At 36.6% G+C, this 17128-nt stretch overlaps 1 protein-coding gene across 2 annotated transcripts in view; it reads right to left on the bottom strand.

Moving 5' to 3' along the window:
• Positions 1 to 17128, bottom strand: part of NKAIN3 (sodium/potassium transporting ATPase interacting 3) — a 608729-nt gene that overhangs the window by 577565 nt on the left and 14036 nt on the right. The window lies entirely within an intron of this gene.

The following is a 17128-nucleotide window of genomic DNA, read 5'->3' as shown; positions in this document are numbered from 1 at the left end:
CTGAGTCCCCCTCTCTATTCAAGCATCATTTATATGGTTTCCTTTAAATTCCTGAACATATTTATAATAGAGTTCTTAAGTCCTTGTCTGTTCATTCCAACACCTTGATCACCCGGAAGTGTGTTTCTGTTGTCTACATTTCCTCTAAACTCTGCATCACTTTTTTACTTATTGCACTGGTTCTTTGAATATCAAATATATTTATTTATTTTTTTATTCTGGGTGTCATAGAATCAAGTCATGGGGAATCTGAATTGCACTTTCCTCCTTTAAAGAGCATTGGTATTTGTTACACTAATGGCAGAATCTCTGTCGTGCATGGTTTTATGCTGTATATAGTAGATTTGCTTTGTTTCATTCTCCAGCTCTAGCACGTGACCCTTAATTTAGAGTGTAATGACTCTTCCTCCATGGTTTACACCATGGCTTTTGGTGCAGCAACTGCCTGAAGGGTGGTCAGGGAGGCTTCTTTACTCTGTTCCGCCGGAAATCCCATGCCTCCCAGGACTGCAGAACTTCACCTCTATGTTCATCTGTTGGTCCTGCAACAGACTTTCTGAGGTGGGCTTCACAGAGCCTCCCTCTGAGCATGCGTGGCCCAGCCCACAGCCAGTGTCTTGAGACATAACCACACCAACTCCTTAGTCTCCCTGTCTCTCCCTCTATTCTACTCCACAAATTTGTCCTGACCCCCATTACCTGCCTCCTCATGTCAGCAAGACCACTGCCATCTGGGTAGGCTTCAAACCCTGTTTCACCTTCAGAAAGTACTCTACAGTGTCTCTCTTCTCTCGAGGTCACAGTCCTGCACTGAGTGGTTAGACACCATCTGAAAGCATTGCCTCATCTGTTTTGTCCAGAGTTCTGTTGTTTATGTCAAAAAAGTAATTCAATACCAGTCATTTCATCTGCCAGAAGCAGAAGTCTACAAGTAATTAAAGCAGGATTTTAAAAATAATAAAGTGAACTTTATTCAAGGACATATCCTAAGCCCATGTTAACTTACCTTAATCCTTTCCATAAAACAAACAAAAAAAAGATTTAAATTCCCTTGTTTTGGATTTCTAAATGGGAAAATAGCTTTATATAAATACATTTCATCTCAACGTTAAAGATGACCATATATTAGATGATTTCAGAAAAGATGATAAATGTTAATACCACACAAGCTATGTCACATAAAGGATATAATGACTCATCTTCCTCTCTAGGGAGAGAGGCCAGTCATCACCCACAAGCCACAGCCCACAGAGGGAGAGCTGGCAACACTCGACTGCCCAGAGGGTCAGCACGGTGAGTGACTGACATGGTCACCATCAATAATACTCGTCCACTTACACTTCTATGCATCGCCACAAACCTGCCCAGGGCTAAAATTAATTTTGTAGAAAACCAGATGCTCAAAACTACAAACCTCTTTCTGTTCAATTACAAACTAGTAATTATATATATTCAGAAAATACACTAAAAATATGTCTTCGGTATATAATTCTCTATCCAATACTGTTCTGACAGGTTCATCAGCTGAAATACACTTATTCTTTAATAACAAACTTCTATTCAATAGTCTTTATCCTTGATTTTCTTTTTTTTTTTTTTAATTTTTTTTTTCAACATTTATTTATTTTTGGGACAGAGAGAGACAGAGCATGAACGGGGGAGGGGCAGAGAGAGAGGAAGACACAGAATCGGAAACAAGCTCCAGGCTCTGAGCTATCAGCCCAGAGCCTGACGCGGGGCTCGAACTCACGGACTGCGAGATCGTGACCTGGCTGAAGTCGGACGCTTAACCGACTGCGCCACCCAGGCGCCCCTCCTTGATTTTCAAAAGTATTTAGTTTGGGGGCAGTTTCTGAAAAGGGCATCCTATACATCATTATTAAAATTGAAACTCAGTGATCAATAAAATTTAACTACTACTAACAATGAAATTATACAAATCAAAAGAAAAAATATACAAGTCAAAGATCAAAGGAAAACAATCTTATGTGGTAAAAGGATGGAGTACTAGGAAGAATAAAATTCAGAAAAACAGTGAGAAAATATGCATTTATTTACCGCTGAAAATAAAGCATAGAAATATTAGTTGAATTCTAAAAAGAGTGAAAATAATTGTTTTACTGTGATGTTTGACTTAAATCAAAACTGAAGAAAGCATTGAAAATTGCCATTCTCATTAATTTAATCATGACTGCTTAGAATTATAAATTCCTAGCCTTTTAATTTTAACTTTCCTTAGCACTCTGCCTGAAATAAATAGATGAACTAATAAATTGGGAAATATGCCAACCTAATACACACAGCAAAAAAGCATGATTTTAATAGACAAAACTGAATATGTAGGTATGCAAAATTAATATGAAGCATATGCATACTTCATAGTACATCATCTCTCACTTTTATAAATGGTCATTAGGACAGAGCTTGAGGTCATCAGAAGTACAACTACTGCTTTATTTCCAGTTTTCTCTTGTTAAGTCTAGTGATGTTGCCTAGCAATGTAGAGCTTTGTTACCACTCTAAAATACTTCTCAATTACTAACTTAAAAAATAAAAATCACAACTGACATAATAGACCTATACCAGTAACCTTCCATGCTCTTCAATCTGAATTTTTTCCCTACATTTCCAACCTATCGGGTCCTATTTAAACCCAGGAAAAAGATACCCTGAGTTTCTACACCACTAAGTTATAGCCTTGAAGAGTTTTGTTTTTTTTTTTTTTCAAATGGGATGCAATTTGGTCTCAGAGTAACAGATGAGTGCTCACTGGGTGTACGTGTACAAGTTGTCTCGGGAAAAACAGTTTAGGGCTTCTTAGTTTTGCTTTGTTTTGTTTTGTTTTTCATTCCTCACACAGATAAAGAGGTCATGTGACTACCATTCTCCAGCCACCTGTATCACATAAATTCCAGGTTTATTTATAATAGGTAGTCAAGATATACAAAGAATACCCTGTTAAAAAAATTCTTAGATATGAACTTGTTAGATAATCTATCTGTTACTAAATCTCCTTGAAATATTTACAGGATGTCTAGTGGAGGTCAGTACTTGGCCCTGCTGTCCTTGAGAAGGGCAGGAGAAAGCTAGGACCACTGTTAACTCCTTCCTTCCCAACTAGGGCACTACTGGACCCCTAACCATGAACTCAGGACCACAGTCAGACATTTGTAGTCATGCTACAATGTATGGAAACCCCATTGGGGCAAGTATCTTAAAAGGGGCAGGTGCAGGGGCCAGACTGATAAGATTCACATCTCTTCTTGGCAAATTGCAAGAATATATGAGTAAACAGGATGATTTACTAAAAGTCGGTTTTACATGGCCAATATTAATTTTGTTGGCATTAACAGAGTGGTATGCATGAGCTTGTCCTAGGCATAATATCTTGATTTCAGGGAGAAAATACAGTACAATGCACTTATGATTCTTATAAAGAAAAGCACCAAGTGTAGTGCATAATGTAACTTTGGTGCAGTTTCATGAATTAATTGATGGTTAAACCATGGTAATCAAACATATTTGTTACTGAGACCATTCACCATCTTAAACTAAAAAATGAGTTATGTGGTACAGAGCCATTTTTAGGCTTTAGTCTGTTTAAGGTGCCTTTGCTTTGGTGTGAAGAATAAATAGCTAAAAGTATAGAAGGATGTATTAGGTGACACAAAGTGAAAAGGAGTTTAATTTTTTAATTGGATAACCAGAACTGGAATAACTAAAATTTAAGAGGTTCTCAGCTAGTTGGAATGAATGGCTGAAACCAATACAATTATATGACGAGACATAATAAGAAAGTACTACGTTTGGATTGTCATCAAATTATTCTTTAAGTACAGAACAGGGGTTGACAAACTGTGGCCCGTGAGCCAAATCTAACCCCCTCCTGTTTTTGTAAATAAAGTTTAACTGAAACAAAACCACACCTGGTGAGTTACGTATCATCTCTCTGGCTGCTTTCATGCTACAATGGCTAGTTGAGTGGTTGCAACAGAGACCGAAAGGCCTGCCCGAACCAAGTATTTTTTCTGAATGTTATCTGTCCAACAGGTATTTGGATACTTTATAAGATGGTGGCTGTCATGTCTCTAACCTTCCTACCCAAGAGCTCTGATGGAGACTCTGTTCCTCACTGGGATGCTTTTTACTCATTTAGGCAAGAATTCCTCATTGTGCAGGACTCCCTGTCCATTGAAAGGTGTTCACATCTCTGCCCTTTGATAAGCTGTAAGTGCCGGTAGCACCTCACACACGTCACCACCCCCAACGCTGTGACAGCCAAAATGTCCTCACACAACTCCAAATGCCCTACGTAAGCGGAAGGGGGCCACAGTGCCCTGGATTAAGAACCAAGCTGAGATGATATGTTGTTGAAATCCCAATGGAAAATTATTGAGGGGTCTCCTTCCACTCCACAAGACTCTCCATTCGCTGCCCCCTTCATTCATTTGTGCAACAAATATTTACGGAGCACCTCTTACAGGGAAGACACTATGATCCCACTACTTCATCTGAGGCTGGCTGGAGGGCAGACTTTTTCCCATAGCTTAACCAACAGTTCCTGCCTCTATCATTAGTTACATCTTTTTATGAATTGCTCAGCTGAACTACGCAAGCAGAGCAACACTTACACCCAGCAATCCTGCCTCGAACCACAGCGGAGAGGCAAATTGCCTCTGGCTCACCACAGATCCTTGCGGACTTTCACTAAGTGTTGTGGAGAATAAAGTTGAAGAACCACAGGATCTCAGCACCCTAGCAGGTCTGCTGAGGAAACATGACAGCTGAAATCAGTTCTGAATCTCAGAAGAAAGGGATTATGGTAGACGACCTCTAAAGCATAAATTAAAGAAACAAAAAGGAAAAAGATTCTAAGTCCTTTCCAGGGCTAGCATACCAAATGGAACCCTTAGTATCTTAGAAGAATTAAAATATAACTCTAGATAGTCTTTACTACATGGAAAATGTAGCATTAAGAAAGCATTACGTTAGTGGCTTGAGAAAGTATAATTGAAATTCTTAGCTCACATTACCCTGCAAACCTCCTAATACTACCAGTCCAGACTTGAGGTTAATTTATTATATTTCAGCTCTTAGGCACACCGTGATATCTCATCACAGACAACAGAACCAAGCTATTCTCAATTCTCTCCCTGAGTCAGTCCCATGTAGAGCTTTCTTTCTAAAATTCCCAATTTCGGGGCCTGCCACAAATCTCAGGCATAAAGAAAATAGTAAGAACAGACAAGCCATAGAGTTTATTGCAATAAAAAAAATCTCATTCGTGGTCCTATCTTGTTGTCATGAACTATTCCGTTGAAAGTTCAGGTCACAGTAAATCTTACTGATGCTGCATTCCAATCCAGGTAGAAAGGGATCCACTTTGATTTATAATTTCAATCTTTGACTTTCTGTATGGTTTTTAGGTAAAATTAATGCAGCCTCGTAAGTACTTTGAAATTTTTTTTCTAGAGAGAGAATACTCTAAATGTCTTTCATGTGCAACACTCACTAGGAAACTACGAGGAATATATATTTTCTTATGACATCTAAAAATATTATGTTTTTAATACTAATTTTTCATTATTTCACAAGACACCCTAAATTTCAACATAACCACCCTTCACTATTGCAATACCAACATTGTAACATGTTTTCAAAGTAAACATTTAATATTTGAGTTATCAAACAATGGAAAAACATGTAGACATCCAGAGCTAAAATAAAATGAATTCACTAATTTTTTTTTCATTATTTGTACTTCAACATAAATTATTAACTTTATTTTACTTAACCTAACTACATGGAAATTTTTAGAAGATAGATGGACTTATTTTACCCCAAGTGCTGTTTTTATAACTTCCCACGAAATGGTGAATCTGATAAGAATATTTAATTACGCATTATGTACATCCTGGAGTTTTCCATCCAAAGGCAATATCAACAACATTAATGAGCATCATCAGATGCCACGCATGTCAAAGTTGTTGGCCTGAAGTAACTAACAATTGAGTATAATTGACAATATATGGCCGTGATAGGAAGACAGACCTCAAGGTGGACACACATAGCTTGATAAATGCTAAAATGTTCACTGATAATAAAATCCACATATTGGGGCAGTAAACTTGAATGTTCCAAAGCTTATTTTCACAGCCCTATAAACTCTGCTATGCTGCATGTATTAACTAGAACAGAGTATCACCTGAAGAAAGGAACATGGTCGAAGATAATTAGTATTGTATGCCCAGATCAGCAGTAGAATGAAAAAAAAAAAAAAATGGACTGCTCCAGAGATATATCACCTAACTTACCTCAGAAGCAATTTTCTAGGGAATTGGAATATGAGAAACTATAGGATTGAGAGAAAACTCCACAAACTGAGCAATTTTCAGCTTACCAAAGAGCTCTGTTGTAAAGAAATGTTGAAAGTTGGTTGTTTGGCACACTTTAGGGTTCAAAATGGTTTTTGAAAGCCCATGAAAGCCTAGGTAAGCCAGAGTGCTGCTGAGATATTAGTAAATACTGACATATTAGTAAAGTTTCAAGCTATTCTCATCCACCATGCACAAGGGTTTTACTGGGCAACAGTCTTCTAGATTTCAGAATTACAGAGAATACATCTGTCTACAAATTAGGTCCAACCCTGTGACAAGAGAGGGGGCCTTTGACACTGGTGGCAGCAAATGACAGTGACAGATGTAGTTATAGGGGGTGCTTTTCAGATAGCAGCAGAGCGGGTTCACATTTTAGTGACCAGAGAAGAAAAAAGTATAGACCCATGTGCCAGAAAGCCAATAATTATACTTGGAAACGTTAAGATGGTTCACATTACCTATTTAAAAGAGGACATGGCTCAAGTCAGAGTCTCCTGTGTCAGACCTCCCTAGGTTTCTGATATCATGTACACTGTCTGCTCACCCTACGGCACCAAATACTTAACCAAATACGGCAAAGATACTTTACCTTTCTCTATTTCATTTCCCCCAGTGTAATACTGGCTATGTGTAGGGTAGTTGTACAAAATATGAAGAATAACATAAAATAGCTAGCATAATAGGCAGTCTATAAACTTGAGCCATATTATACGTTCCGACTTACTGAAATATTCTCAGTGGCTATGTCAATTTCTGATAACGTTAGATCTTTAGAGACATATGCAGGACAGCCATTCTCTGGTCCTTCTTGCTGAAAGAACCCTAGCTCCATTCATGCAGCGAGGTGTCCTGCCTAGAGGTTGGGTCATGCTGGACTTGACCTTGAGAGCTCTGCAGGGATTGACTGAAAGAGGGCAAATGACTCAATTCTCATCAAGTAAATATGGGGAGAAATCTGGAAAAGATTCTCTATTTTTTTTTTAGTATTTTTTAAGTTTATTTATTTTGAGAGGGAGAGAGAAAGGGAGAGTGTGAGCAAGGGAGTGGCAGAAAGGGAGAGAGAATCCCAAGTAGGTTCCATGCACAGCATGGAGCCTGATGCAGGGCTCAATCTCACAATCATGAGATCATGACCTGAGCTGAAATTAAGAGTCAGACACTTAACCGACTGAGCCACCCAGGCACCCAAATATTCTCTTTCTAAATGCAAAGAAAGCTACAAGAGAGAAAGGCTTTTTTCCATCTACCCCTTTCTCGTCTGAGATGAGTATTTTCATGGGAAAACAGAAGACTTGGAACCACTGACGGCATATTGTAACCAGGGTAGAAGAAAGGGAATTCGAGGAACACCAACATAGAGCCCTAACACTACTGAACTGGTAATCCAACCCCAGCAACTATTTCCCTCTTGATTTCTTGTTATGTGAGATTTATTAATACAAACACTCGGGGTCTAAATGTGTGCTTTCTCAAACACTCTGTAATAAAGAAACTTTTTTTTTTCAATTTTCAATCAGTTGAAGACAAAAACTGTTGTAAAATAAAATAAAAGTAAGTTCTTAAGATAATAGTCAGACACTTGAATGTCATGAAAATTCAAATTGCTATAAATGTTTCTAAATGCTTAGTTAAGGGGCGCCTAGGTGGCTCAGTTGGTTAAGCGTCCGACTTCGGCTCAGGTCATGATCTCACGGTTCGTGGGTTCGAGCCCCACATCTGGCTCTGTGCAGACACGCTCGGTGTCTGGAGCCTGCTTCTGATTCTGTGTCTTTCTCTCTCTCTGCCCTCCCCTGCTCACGCTCTGTCTGTCTCGAAAATAAAATAAAATAAAACATTAAAAAAATATGTTAAAAAATAAATGCTTAGTTAAGTACTTAGCTCCTTACAGATCAGAAATGAAGTCTGTGTGCTGATACCAGTCTAGGGATCACACTTTGAGAAGCACTAACCAAAGCAACTTTTACCCACATGTTTTGTTTTATGGAACCAAAAGCATCCTGATGTTATAGGAAAAAATAACTCACTTATTCCTAATTCAACAGGTATCTATTGAGGAGCTCCTATGTGTAAATCAGGGTGCAGGCACTGTGGGGAATATAAAAACAAGTAGAACAGGAACCTTCCATCCTTACGACAGGAGAGAAATATATACAAATAATAGAAAATAAAAAAGTGATCATCTGGAACATTGGCACAGAGTCATAATTCAGAGAAGATAACCACTCATGTTAATGCAGCATATTATCTACCAATAGAGGTGTGGCAAAAAATTAGGGGGAAATACAAAAAACTGCCAATACTTGACCTAAAAACACTGAAATCCCATTGAAATTTCACCAGGGTTCACTGAATTAGTAATCTATTAAAAATTAAACAAATGGGTTCCATGTAAGGAGAAATGCTGTGCAAGAAAATTGAGTCATTTGCTGTATTGCTATGATTTTGAATAATCTACACAAGCCAAAATTTCAATGGTGGAACACAAACAGAGAGTTTTATTTATTATTTGTTCTAACTCAGAAAATAGTGTTATATACTTTTGGAAAAAAACCACAACATAGTAAAAATGTTTGCTGTAAATACAATTATTATACAATGGGCAGTGATGGCTACTTCATCTCTTCAATGGAATATTTATACAATTCTCAAGAGTCCCCTTAGAAAATCACACTATGAGATTAGCTCTTTCATGCAATGTTCCCCTTTGAACATGTCTGAAGTTTTGATAATATGTATTTGAAATAACACATTTTATTTCATATGTGTGTATATTTCTAAATGAATTTGTCATCATTTCGTGTGAAGGTATGCACGTGAAGAGAAAAATCTTAATTTTTTAAATCTGGAAACTTCCTAGCAAGAATTTTAATAAGGAACTTTTTAAAATTTTAATAAATAAAAATAAATAATCTACATCTTAATAAATCAACCACTTATACTTTCTACACTAGTGGCTTTAAGATTCTTTTCAGTGGTAGAACCACTTTCCAAATAAAGTCTTAGTTAGACTTTAGTGTTTGCTAAAACATAGAGTCTTAACTGCTCTGCTGAAAGTGTTCTTAGCCTTTATGTTCTACAGAAAGAGATCAGGAGTAGAGTCTGGGCCTGTTGACTGGGATCCCCTTATTCCTCCCCTCTGAGGAGCCAAGAGGCACTTTCTGGGACTTTAGGACTCCTTAAGACATTTTAGCATATGTGTGAAAGAGCACATCGGTGCACTAGCATTTTTTTTAATCTTCACACCTGTTATTCTCTCTATTGGAGAAGGTATGGTAGATTATTTTTGTATCAGAAAACTACATTTCTTATTGACATTTCTCATTCTTTTAGATATTACCCCTGTCCCATATGGTTTGACCTTCTGCTTTGTTCACAATAATACTGTGCATAAATTATTTACTCATGACCGTATCTATCAGTTAATCTTATCCAAATTGGTTGCCACTGAGCCACCGGCCTGCACACTTTGTTCCAGCATAATTTCCTCTTGGAAGCCTCCCTTGAGTGCCATGTTCTTAGCCTGGGTTAGATGCCTACTCAGAACGCCAAGCTTAGTTCTGTGTCCTAGCACATAACATTAACATTATCTATTTACTTAACTGTCTCCAGTCACAAGACTATAAACTCCTCAGGACAAGGATGATTTTTTTGTAAAGTTTTATTTAGTTAAGTAATCTCTATACCCAACATGGGGCTTGAACTCATGACCCCAAGATCATGGTCTTCCAACCTAACCAGGAGGCACCCCTAATTTTTAAGTCCTCTCATAGACAGTCATGCAGCAGTAGTAATAGTGAAGTAGTAAATAAAAATGATTAAGTAGTAAATAAAAAGTATTTCAAACACTTTGTTAGGTAATGTTAATACTGACCACAATCTTACCACAAACATTAGCCAAAAACACTCAGACATACAGCAATTACTCAAGTTATAATCTTCTGTGCCTCAGACATGTACTGTAACTAAACTCTGTTTATCATTAAACACCACACTCCATGAGGGGAAAGCTATGTGTGCCCTATTCAGCCATTGTCTGGCACTGTGCAGAGCACATGGGTAGCCCTTGGTAATTATACCTGAATAAATTCATGAATAAATCAATAGATGCTTGGAAGAATGAATGGATGTAATGGTGTCTGAGATTCGGTTCATATCTACCTAATCATATTTGCTGTTGTGATTCCATACATGAGGCTCTAAAACCTCTCAGAAATAATCTTGTTGGTAGAAATGAGTTAATTTTAAGTACCACAAGTATATCGAATGGGAATAATAATGTTCAAAAGTAAATTGGCACTCAGGAAAAATATGCACCATTATAAAATATATGATCAGCCTTTCAAACTCCTTGTCTTCTACATAAAGTTAACAGAATGTAGAAAAGAAATACAGGATAGGAAAGGCAGAAGGAAGGCCAAGGAGAAAGAAGAATAGAAGAAGAAAGGAGGAGGGGGGTAAAGAAAGAATAAGCTCCTGTTGAAGTAAAGAACTCAATTTAAATCAGTTTTGTGGGACTGATTTATCCTGAGAAATATGTCCCCAGGGTGCTGTTAATTTTCACCGTGGTCATACATGATAATGCAAGAATTACACTGAGTATTTGAATCCACCGACTTTCAGATACTTAAAATCTCACACCAAACTGATTGGGAAAGAAGTATGCAATATTAAAAGCTTGGAATTGTTTCAAATTTCCTTGTGCCTCTGAATCTGAAACCACCTAATTACAGTTTTGATGCCACATACTGAAAATGTAAACTGAAAAAATGCAACCAAAGAAGTTTCACCAATGTAGAGCTTCTCAGAAACTCTAATTTAGAGTGCAAAATTTAAGCGTTAATGAAAAAAGAAGGGAACTGACTCAATGACATCATTAAGATATAAAACATGCTTTATTTCATATTTAAATGAAGTCACATAATTAAAATTCGTAATTAAAAAAAATAAAATGTCAAATGTTTGCTTTGCAGGTGGAATGTACCAATTGTATGTCTATAAACATTTACTGAAAACTTCTTATTTTATTTTTCTGCCTCAGTAATGGCTGTATGATTATAATTTTTATGTGTCAACTTGACTGGGCTAAGGGATGCCCAAAGTGTTGATAAAACATGATTTCTACTACAGGCTAATATCCCTGATGACTACAGATGCAAAATACTAGCAAACCAATTCAGCAGCACATTAAAAGGATTATTCACCATGATCAAATAGGATATATCCCTGAGATGCAAGGATATTTCAAAACATGTAAATTAATCAGTATGGTAAACCACAGTAATGTAATGAAGGAAAAGAATCCAATGATCATTTCAATAAATGCAGAAAAAGCATTTGACAAAATTCAACATTCATTTATGTTAAAAAACTCTTAACAAATTAGTCAAAGAAGTAATATATCTTAACATAATAAAGCCCATATATGACAAGTTCACTACTAACATACTCAACTGTAAAAAACCGAAAGCCTTCCTCTCAAATCAGAAACAAAAAAGGCTGCCCATTCTCACCACTCCTATTCAACACAGTACTGGAAGCCCTAGCTAGAGCAATCAGGCAAGAAAAAGAAATGAAAGGTATCTGAATTCAAATGGGAGTAGTAAAATGATCTCTATTTGCAGTTGATATGATGTTATATATAGAAAATCATAAAGGTCCAACCAAAAAACTGTTAGATCTAATCAATGAATCCAGTAAAGTTGCAGGATAGAAAATTAACATAAAAATCAATAACATTTTAATATACTAACAATAAATTGAAAAAGAAACAAAGAAATCAATCCCATTTACAATAGTACCAAAAACAATAAAATAAAAAAAAATACTTAAGAATAAATTCAGTGAAGGAGGTAAAATATCTGTATTCAGAAAGAAAACAACAACCATTGATGAAAGACACAATTAAATGGAAAGGTATCTAGTGTTCACAGATTGGAACAATAGATATCGTTACAATGTTAATATTGCCAAAAGTCGTCTATAGTTTCAATGCAATCCTTAGTAAAATTCCAACAGTATTTTTTACAGAAGCAGGAAAAAACACTCCTAAAATTTTCATGGAACCACAGAAGACCCTGAATACCCAAAGAAATTCTAAAAGAAAAAACAAGGAGGCATCACACTTCCTGATTTCATGCTATACTATAAAGCTATAGTCATCAAAATAGTATGGTACTGGCATGAAAGCAATCAGATAAATGGAACAGAATCAAGGGCACAGAAATAAACCCAAGCACATATGGTCAACTAACTTTGACAAGGAAGCCAAGAATTGTCAACGGAGAAAAGAGAGTCTCTTCAATAATTGGATATTCACATGTAAAATGTGAAACTAGACCCTATCTTATACCACTCACAAAAATTAACTGGAAATAGATTAAAGACCTACATGTAAGACCTGAAGCCATGTAAATCCTAGAAGAAAGCATAGATATAAAGTTCTTTGATATGAGTCTTGGTAATGATTTTGGGGATATGAGACCTAAAGCACAGGCAACAAAAGAAAAACTAAACAAATGGAACTCATCAAACTAAAAAGCTTCTATACGTCAAAAAAAAAGAAAAAAAAAAGAAAAAGAAAAATCGTTAGCAAAGTGAAAAGACAACCAATAGAATGTGAAAAAATATATTTGCAAACCATGTATCTGATAAGGGATTAATATCCAAAATATATAAAGAACTCAAACAACTCAATAGCAAAAAAAACAAAACAAAACAAAACAAAAAAACAAAAAAAAACCCAAAAACACAAAAAAAACTAATAATCAAATTAGAAATGGACAAAGGAATTGAATACACATTTCTCCAAAGAAGATATAGGAAAGGCTAACAGTACACGAAAAGATGCTCAACATGACTGGTCATTAGGATAATACAAGTTAAAATTGCAATGAGATATCATCTCATGCCTGTTAGAATAGTCATCATCAAAAATAAAAGAGATAACTGGGGTGCCTGGGTGGCTCAGTCAGTTAAGCAATCCACTTCAGCTCAGGTCATGATCTCACGGTTCATGAGTTCAAGCCCTACGTTGGGCTCTGTGCTGACAGCTCAGAACCTACAGCCTGCTTTGGATTCTGTGTCTCCTCTCTCTTTGTCCCTACCCCACTCACAGTCTGTGTGTGTGTGTGTGTCTCTCTCTCTCTGTGTCAAGAATAAATAAACATTAAAAAATTGATAAATAAATAAATAAATGAAGTGATAACAAATGCTGGCATGATGTGGAGAAAAGGGAACCCTTGTGCACTGTTGGAGGACTGTAAATTGGTACAGCCACTATAGAAAACAGCATGGAAGATCCTTAAAAAGTTAATAATAAAACTATCATGTGATCCAGCTATTCCATTTTGGGGAATATATGCAAAGGAAATGAAAAATAAAAACCCTAAATGGGAAAGATACCTGCACTCCCATGTTCACAGCAGCACGTACACAATAACCAAGACATGGAAACAACCTGAATGTTCATTGATGGATGAACGGATAATGAAGTTGTGAGATATATATATATATATATATATATATATATATATATATATATGCTATAGTATATACTGTATTATAGTATATACAGTATCATATATATAGTATTATATATAATAATATGGAATGTTATTTCATAAAAAATGAGGAAATTCTACCATTTGCAATAATATGGATGGACCTTGAAGGCATTAGGCTAAGTAAGAAAAGTCAGACATATAACACTGTATGATCTCACTTACATGTGGAACCCTTGAAAAAGAAAGAAGTCACAGAAAAAGAAATCAGACATGTGGTTACTGGAGGTGGGGGGTGGCAGGAGGGGGGATTGGAGGAAGTGGGCCAAAAGGCACACATTTCCAGTTATAAGTACGAGAGATGCAAGTTACAACATGATGACTTCAGCTTAACCCTGTTATGTGACATAGAAAAAGTTAAGAGAGTAGATCATACATATATATTTTAATTTTATTTAAATCCAAGTTAATTAACATATAGCATCATAATGCTTTCAGGAGTAGAATTTAGTGGTTCATCACTTATATACAACACCCAGTGCTCATCCCAACAAACGTTCTCCTTAATGCCCCTCACCCATTTAGCCCATTCCCCACACAACACCCAACCAACAAACCTCAGTTGGTTCTCTGTATTTAAGAGTCTCTTATGGTTTGCCCCCTCTCTGTTTTTATCTTATTTTTCCTCCCCTTCCCCTATGTTCATCAGTTTTGTTTCTTAAAATCCACATATGAGTGAAATCATATGATATTTGTCTTTCTCCGACTGACTTATTTCACTTAGCATAATACATTCTAGTTCCATCCATGTTGTTGCAAGAGTATATCCTAAGAGTTCTAATCATAAGGAGAATTTTTTCTTCTGTTTTTTTTTTCTTTTTATTGTATCTATATGATAAGATGGATGTTAGCTGAACCTATAGTGATAATCATTTCATAATACATGTAAATCAAACCATCATGCTGTATACCTTAAATTTATATAATGATGTATATCAATTATTTCTCAACAAAACTGGGGGAAAAACCCACATTATTTCTAAATGTGCCTGTGAGGATAGTCTTTTTGGGAAAAGATTAGCATTTCAATCAGTAAGCATTTCAATCAATAAAGTAAATCACCTCCCAAATGCCTGTGGGCATTATCAACTCTATTGAGGGCCAAATAAAACAAATGGGCAGAAGAGAGAATGTGGTCTCTTTGCATTTGATATCCATCTTCTCCTGCCTTTGGACACAGATGTAGATTGAGATAGATAGATAGATAGATAGATAGATAGATAGATAGATAGATAGATATGGAAAAGCAAATGGAGTAGTAGAAAGAAACACGCATCTACTCTCAAAGTCCCGGTTGTAATTTTAAACAATGATTCAAGAAGTAGACAGTTAAGAATTGATTACTTACATACCTAAATTAACATCAAACTCATTTTCTGTAATAGTACCTTTCATGCACCTGTTTTATCCACCATGTGCTGCCATAATGTACGAGTTTCTGATAACACTTTTTCTCTTTTGTCACGGAAGTGGCCATGTTGGAAAATGTCACATGGCTCCTTTCTCAGCCATATGGGTGGAAAAGCCTGATCATAAAACACTGTTCCAGGTGGCCTCTGAGTGTCTCCATAAGAGTGTCACATTTACAAAAATACAACTGAGGAGAGAACTCATGGTGTGACACAAGCAGACGGTGGTCACAGAAGCAGTGGCACAGGCACGGTTACATTGTAATTTTATCATCACAATGGACAGCTGAACAGATCAAGCTGCAGCTGGGATTTGCAGAGCGAGGGTGGTTTGTAATGACAATTGGTATATAAACCTCAGAGTCTGCATCTTTCACAGTGGTAAGAGACTGATGCAGGAAGCACAAGAAAAAGATGTAACTAAATATGGTGCTAAGTTAACATCGATTGCATCTTATTACATAGACAGGCCCAAGCCAACAATACAGGGTAGAATCGGTTGCCAGACTTAGGAACCACCAAGAAAGCTGAGGAACCAGGTGGGTAAGGAGCAAAGTGGGACACCTCGGGAAAGGTTTGACTGATAAATCATCTCGCTATAGTGTTGTCTTATTCTTTCTGCTTCTAAGAAAAAAAGATGTTCAGGTATATGATTTAAAGTCTTATTGGCAACAAACTGAACAGCTAAAGATGACATATGTACTATTCTAACGCTGTCAACATTGGCTCAGTAACTAGGAAGGGTCAGAATACACACAGTGGGGCAATGATTCCAGGGATGAAGAAAACGGGGGGCTGGGGGTTCATATTTTCCTTTCAAAGTTCCGTGACAGCTCCCTGTTATACTAATAATCCACCGTTAGGCTAAATAATCTGAATTCCTTCATTTTTCCTCCTGAACTGTTTCCAAATTAGCATTCCCTTTACATTTGACTACACATTTCTCAAAGTACTTCACTATGAGGAACATAAAACTATCGCATTATTTTGTTTAAATATATCTGATAAATGCCGACAAGAGTGGATTGCTACATATCATGTTTATATTTGTGCATTCCAACATGCGATGCTCACTCATCTTTTGCCTGTACTTTATTACTGTTAAGATCTTTATCTTCAGAACTTTCTTGCACATTGTTATCATTGCATATAATAGAGTTTATATACCAATATGTTCCTTAATCCCACCAAAAGCACCATTTCCCCTATACATGAACGTAATAGAAGTCTGATGATCAGAAACTCCCAGAAATGTGCAATGATTTTATTCCTTACACTTACATAGATAAAGTTTATAAAATTTGCCATGATTTCCTGCACTATCTTTTTTACTCGCATTTAGTTCAATCTGAACAACCTATTTCTAATGGCATCTGACTCTGCTGCTATCTTGGGTTAAGTTATAGCACATTAAATGGTGCTCTTACAGCGCTAATCCTACCACCTAGTTGTGATCCGCCTCCTAGGAGGTCAACCTCCAGTGTCTCAGAGCACCTTGGAGAGAGTCCTGGCTAGAGAGCAGCTAACCATCCATTACACGATTCTGATGCCTGTGGGATAAGGGTTCTCCGCTGCTCTTCCTTTTGCTTTGAGTCACGGAAAGCACATAGGCACTGCAGTTGTTGCTTGACCCAAATCTAAATTCAGATTACCTCTTAGTTAAATATAATGCACAATACATATTGACCAAAGAAGCGTATTTCTTTTTATAAAAAGGGCTTTAACTACCATTCTGCTAAGGGCATTTTAAACCTTTCCTTAAGGAGTAGGATGGCAATTAATC

This window comes from Prionailurus bengalensis, chromosome F2 (genome assembly GCF_016509475.1).
Source record: "Prionailurus bengalensis isolate Pbe53 chromosome F2, Fcat_Pben_1.1_paternal_pri, whole genome shotgun sequence".
NCBI classification, from domain to species: Eukaryota; Metazoa; Chordata; class Mammalia; order Carnivora; family Felidae; genus Prionailurus; species Prionailurus bengalensis.
Note: the sequence above shows the minus strand (reverse complement) of the source record. Positions and strands in the feature narration are given on the sequence as shown.